General features: G+C 30.5%; 1 long non-coding RNA gene across 1 annotated transcript in view; it reads right to left on the bottom strand.

Annotated features, from left to right (window-relative positions):
• Positions 1-577: 577 nt before the first annotated feature.
• The window catches only part of LOC104847465, a 9,920-nt gene continuing 3,416 nt past the window's right edge, over positions 578-7,081 (bottom strand). Inside the window, exon 3 of the long non-coding RNA XR_776165.1 lies at positions 578-649. This is a non-coding gene — a long non-coding RNA (uncharacterized LOC104847465). The remainder of the gene's footprint in view (positions 650-7,081) is intronic.

Here is a 7,081-nt window from a genome sequence, read left to right as displayed (position 1 = left end):
GAACTGTATCTTTTAGCTTAAATATTTATATATTTGAAACACTTTTCCAGCATGCAGTTAGCTATGTGACCATGGACAGTTAATTTAACTTCTCTGAGCCCAAATGCCCTCAAAGGTAAAAATGACTTATGAAGGTGTGGGAAAGATTTTAAAACAACAGATGCAAATCAACTGTCAGAGAACCAGGTAGTTAGTATTTTTTTTTTAATGTGAATTTTTTTCCAGAATTACCACCAGGTTTTTAACACTAAACTGAATATTCCATAAATGATTTTATGTTTCCAATTTGCACACAGGAAGCTTCAAAGTAATTTATTTACTGCTGGCCAGAGAAAATTTCTTAGGACTATCATTCATGATCACTTAATGCTGTAGTTTGATTTGCTTCTGAAAAATACATCTGAAATATATTTTTCTGAATATATTCTGAAATACATCTGAGATATTAATGAAAAATATTTTTTTTTTATTTTTCTTAGGCTTTTGAGACACTGTCTCTCACCTTATTATGTAGTTCAGGATGATTTTGAACTCACGATGTAGCCCAGGCTGGTCTGGAACTCATGTCAATCCTCCTGCCTCTGTCTCTTGAGTGCTGGAATCACAGGCATATGCTACCATGGCTATCTCCAGACAGGATATCCAAGATCTAAAGGAAATAAGTACATTACGATTTTTTTTTAAAAAGGATACTAACATAGATAGCTTTTCTGCAATTCATTATGTATTTAAAAATATAGAAAAAATGGTGATAAGCCAGTAAGAGTTCAATATAGTGTAGTGTTTCCAGAAACAACTTTATATCATGAGTTCAACTACCTCACACTTTACAATATGGTCTCACCTGTTTCCTAGAGGAGGATACATCATTTAAAAGCATGTTACTTAAACATGGAGAATGCTTTCAATAACTGTGTAGGCCTATATATACTGGTATTATTTAATATTTACAGATTTTTCAGTTTATAGACTTTTATGAACAATACATATTAAAAATGAGAAGAGTATATTAATTATTCACTCATGCTAAGGATTGTTTTAATTTCTTTAAAAATAATATTATTTCCATAGAAAAACAGTATAAGAATTTTTCTATTGTATTATAGAAAAGATAGTGTAAGCAAAACTCAAAACTAGTAAAACATTCAATACTAGAACAAATAAAATTCTTAAGAAAATTTATTTTTTAGTTAAAACCCAGAATTTTAAAAAAATTTTAATTGTATTTACCACTATTCATAATAGTTTAGTAACCTAATGTTATTATTTAAACTACTATGAAATATTTTATTGTTAGAGCAACAGTTACCTAATATAAAATCAGAATTCCCAGCATTACAGATTGGGGGGAAAATGACTTCTTGATTTATTCTCAGAAAACGGTAAAGCTTTCTCATCAATTCAAACTATAAGTGATGTAATTCTTTGTAAATTTTTTTCATCTAAATTTATTATTTGGAGGGGAAATTATAATGTTTATGAACCATATAGCTGCGGAAATATATTTTTCATTAGAAATCAATTGTCCGTTCTTTTAGTATCTGTGGTTACAGATCAGCAAAATAAGTGTCAGCAAATTAGAAGCCACACTGGAAAGCATTTTCTATCCCTCAGAATTATACCTTTTTCCTGATTATTTAAGCCTCTTCTGTCATGAAGAAATAAATTTCCAGGATAGCTTCAAAAACTTTATTTGCCATTTTACAGATCTTTGGGAAATATTATAAAGTGCCTTTATGTGACTTTCTAGTAGGAATGTTTTATTATAACCAGAGAGAATGACAGTCTTTTCTTCAATGTAATGATGTTACATTTTATGAGATTTGAAATTAATGGAATTATCTTTGATGCCAGATGTTACTGATGAAGCAATGGGTGATAGACCTTAATCACAGATTAGTCATCTATGAAAGTATGATGTCTTTCCAATGATGCTCTCCATAATAAGAACTAAGACACTGAGAAATAAATGCAAGCCATAATAAATAGCCATCCTGGATTCTTTCATTAATACACAAAAGAAAGAGGGAGAAACACTTAGCAGAAATACAGTGATATAATATACCTGGCTTTGATCCTTAGCAGGAAGCAGATCACCACCATTTTTTTTGATAGATGAATTATTGAATGCTTGTGTATAAATTAAGTAAAACATTTATCTCTAAATGTTAGTCACATGAAAACAAGTGACAATATATTGGAAGTAATTTTGATTTCCTTAGTGTCATAGTTTCCCACAATTATTGAATTCACTGTAGAAAAATGACAGTAAAGTACCAGTACTACATGCAACCTTCAATATATGAGGGATTGGGATTCACCCTGTGTCATGATTTAGATCTAAAATGTTCCTCAAAAGCCCTATTTGTTCAGAGATGGAGCTGGTGGAAGAGGTGAATCACTGGGGGAGTAGCCTCCTTAGAAGGGTGTATTCTTGTCCCTGGATCATTTCTGCTTGCCATCAATCTATCTATCTATGTATCTATGTATCTATGTATCTATCATCTATCTATCTATCTATTTATCTCCTTCCTGACTGCCATGTGTAAAGCAGCTGTTCTCCACCAGGCCATTTCTGCCTTGAGCCAGCCAACCATGTACTAAATTTTATAAAACCATGAGCCAAATAAACATCTTCTTTAATTTGTTTTTTGTGTCAGGTATTTCTTTCCCATCATTGGGAAAGAAACAAATCAACCCTACTCATACATCAATGATCTGGAATTAATTTAATATGTTTATGCTACACACATAATGTGTACTCTCAAAAAGAGTCCAGCTCCAAATTGAGGTACTGCAATGGTTTCTTTTCTCTTTTTTTAAGAATTATAATTAGCAATTATTTCATGCTCCAACTTTGCAGAACATTATTTATTTTATGGCTTTTACAGTATTTTTCCCATACTGGATATAGTTATGTGTGTAAATGTTATCCCTGTGATAATGAAAAATCTCAAAATAATATAGATCAGGTAAAATTGAAAAATATTTATTGAAGCAGATATGTTGCCAAATTATGCATATAAAAGATGAATAGAAGATCACCTTTAGAAATATCTTTTTAACTTACATATTAATTATCCTTAATAATAAACAGTCAAGTAAATCAGGTAGTATTTTCAAGAGGATAACAAAAAATGACCTTATGTGGCCTGACTGTCTGCCTCTTGCAAACATCATAACTGAGATTTGGTTCCTGAGGAAAAGATAGGTAACTTTATATAGCATGCAAGGAGTTTTTTGGTTTTTGGTTTTTGGTTTTTTGAGAAGAGGAAACACATCTTTAACCCTAAATTCCGATGTAATAGATGCTCTGATGGACTGAAATAGTCTCTAGAAGAACTGTTAATGGAAAAAGAAATAAGGGCTCGAAAATGAAACACAAAGGGGGTCTTGGGACCAGTGATTCAATCTCAGCACCAAAACTAAGAGGTTGACAGAGCAAGGCTGATTCAATCTCCAAATAAAGCGGTCAGTTTTTAAGAACATTGCCTTGGTAAAAAGAAACAAAAAAAGTCACAGCCTTTGAGAGCATACCTCTGCTGAAGCCTGTGATGAGATTTGAACCAGAACATTTTTCAACACAATGTGAACAAAGCTGTGTTTATCTATGACCCTTAACAAGTTAACCAAAGCATCACACAGGACTTGAGAATAGCACTGAGTCTTCTGGTACTTACCATTTTTGTTAGAGTAATTTGAAATAGAAAAACTTGAAAAGTGAGATACTAGGTTCTATTAAGGCAAAATTACATGACCAAATAATTTTGAGCAGTGAGGTCAGTGTGATGACATTTGTATTCAATGCTTTAAATAATCTTTCACTAAATAAATATTTGTTCTTATATCATCATTTTTATGTAAGTGCTGCTGTATAAATTTATAAAAGGAAGGATAAGTAAGCATGTGATTTATGGAAATTCAGACTGAGACCATTAACAGAATTTTAAGTAGGCTGTATATGATAGCAATAACAGTCATTCTGATATCGGATTTCATATTAGATAATTAGATTTTTTTTCCTTTTTGAGTGTTTATACTAGGGCTACCCTTACTCAATACGTCAGTTTTAAGACATTTTAACTCCCACATTAAATAGCAAGATGAGTTTTGGAAATAAGAAAACAAAAATTAGGAGCTAGAATTTAAAACCACACAAAAGGAAAGCAGGTGAATGTCCATTTCATGCAAAAAGAAAGAAATGTAACAGTACAACAAATTAAGCTTTTATTTAGAAATGGGAAGAAAGGAGCTAAAGGTGTAGGGAAGATGGAATGGGTAGGGGAAGAGTAAAAATGGAAAAGAAAAAAATGTGAGAAAATGAAAAGATGAAAATAAAGTGTTTGTAGATGGAGAGGGGAGGAGGGGGTGAAGGGAGGGCAGAGGTAAGGGGAAAAAATGAGAATTAAGACTTGTCATGTAGAGGTACAAGATCCCAACAATGAATGTAACTGTACTGTATCCCTAAAATGTACCAATAAACTCAATTAAAGCTGAAAAAAAATGAAAGCAAATAGAGAAAATTGACAACATGTAAATGGTTTCTCTTAAAGAATGCACTAACTTTTCTAGACATGGACATGGTGACTAGTATTTTATACTAACTTTCCCACTGAGAAGATGCAGAGACTCTAAATAGAACATTTTTCAATTTTTGTTTGAAAGCACTAGAGAGCTACCATAGCCAGAAGAATTATGGGTGAAAATCCTAAAGAAAATAAGGATAGAAGTAGATCTAGTATTTCTCATGACATTTCCTCGGTAAACATTTACTGATTTTCAGCTGTGACCTAGATTCTAGCTGAAGAAAAACAGAAAACAGTTCCTGAGAAGCTAAGACTTGGTATAATTCCAGGGGTATGTACACAACACTGGAGTTCAGAAACCACAAAAAATGACCAAGATTTCTTTTGTTTTTGGAATTATAATGCGGTTTTAAGACATAATTACATATAGTACTCCTTTCATAAAAATTTAATTAAGGTATCTAAATATCTCCTCATAGTTTTTTAGAAGCAACATTAGAAAAAGGTAATATCATGAGAAATCTCAAATATCTCCAAAATATATTGATCATGTTGTCTACCTTTTAATCAAAAAATGCCTTTTCTACAAGACCACAATATTAAAAAGTGAATGCAAAAATAGGTAATAGAAATATATCACATATTAGAATTATGAAATATAAGATTTAAAATATTTGTTATTCATATGTCTAAGAAATAAAATAATGTTGCATGAATTTGTGGAAATTTAAAATCAATAAAAAGGAATCAAAAATTTAAAACTAGAACTTTCAGTACCAAAATTGAAGGCACAATAAATAGACAAAATAGCAAGCTAGACATAGCCAGGATGAAGATCAATAAAATGGAAATAGATCTAAAGAAACTATACATTGAAGCATATAGAGAAAAAGATAGACTATAGAAAAATGATAAACTAAAACTTAAGAATACAAAAAAGTGCAATAATAGTCCAAAGAACTACATTGAGAATATAGGTGAAATACTTTAGGTCAGAAATTAGATTAGGTCAAATACTGTAAAATATAATAAGATTCAGGTTAAGGTATTTATTATGAAATTCATTTTCATGGTACTCGATTCTTGATCTGTTATTCTCAAGATATAATTACTTATAAATTGAGATTTCATAGTAGTAATAATAAAAATCATGTCTATTCTACGTATTTTAAATGTTAACTCATTTAATTATTACAACACTACAGATGAATATTATCATTTTGATTCTTCATTTGAGAAACAGTGGCTGAGAGTAATTAAATCATTTTTTCAGTCACAAATCTAATGTGTGCTAAATCAGGACTTTAACCTCAGTATATCATTCTGAAGCCCAACCCCTCATCATTATACAAATATGGACATGAAGGATTAATGGAACTTTTGTATGGAAATGTTGACCAAATTTCCCAAAGAATTTAAAAACTTGAACTTAAATTTGTAATTTTCAATTTTTTTCACCAGAAAAATCACCAAAAGTTTATCTTAAAAGAATATAGTGAAATATATTAAAAAAAAATAGAGACAAAGTTGATCTCTTAGAAAAGATTCAGCACTCACAGGTTTTAAGAAGCACAGTGCTCAGCTCTGTCATTGTCTCTCTTAGCTACTAGAGAATCCTTTGAACAGTTCCTTCTTATTCTTTAAAGTAGTTTAAATTACTCTACTTTCATGAAGGGTGGAACATTAATAAAAAAGAAAAGCTTTGGACACATCACTTTATGTATTTAGATATTTTTACCTTGCCACTGAAATAAAAGACAAGTAATAGAGGAAAATAATCAAACAATAATAATGATTTCCTATTATCAAGCATTTATAATATGCCAGTCAGTTTATAAAAATTATTTTGTTTAATGCCTGAATGATACGAATGTACTCTATTGAGAAATTCAAAGAAAACTTAACTTTAGGAGGATGCATTGATAGATTGACAATGTATTTAGAACAAAGCTAATGTAACCCAGAATCAGAAGAACTAAAGGAATTAGAAAGCTATCTGAACTTTACTCTATTCATTCAAGCAATAAACCCATAATTAATTTAGTTATATTCCGAGATTTAAAAAGTAAGTTCAATATATTGAAGAGTTAAAATTTATTATTTACTCACAGAACTAAAAAACTTCCTGAATCATTTTACATAATTTCCACCATTTAATCTTTGCAACAACCATGTGAGATAAATGTTACCATCTATATTTTATGATTAAAAAGCTGAAGCTCAGAGATATTAGGCAATTTCTTTAATGATTGTGGATATAGATACAGCCAGATTCACTGCCATAGATGTAATTTTCTTTTAGGAGATACATTTATATTAATTAGAGCAGGCGTAATTTCTTTTAAGGCAGATAAATAAATAAAGTTGCTTAACAAGTTGAAATTATATTTCTCAATCACAGAACTAAAAAGATGCTTCTAGCATGGCATGGTGGCACACACAATAATCCTAGCACTCTGAGAAGCTGAGGCAAGAAGATCACAATTTTGAGCACAGCCTGAGCAACTTAATGACTTAGAGAAACCCTGGTTTAAAACAAATATATGTATATATAT

Source organism: Fukomys damarensis, unplaced genomic scaffold (genome assembly GCF_012274545.1).
Source record: "Fukomys damarensis isolate Sample0158 unplaced genomic scaffold, DMR_v1.0_HiC HiC_scaffold_24, whole genome shotgun sequence".
Taxonomy (NCBI): domain Eukaryota; kingdom Metazoa; phylum Chordata; class Mammalia; order Rodentia; family Bathyergidae; genus Fukomys; species Fukomys damarensis.
Note: the sequence above shows the minus strand (reverse complement) of the source record. Positions and strands in the feature narration are given on the sequence as shown.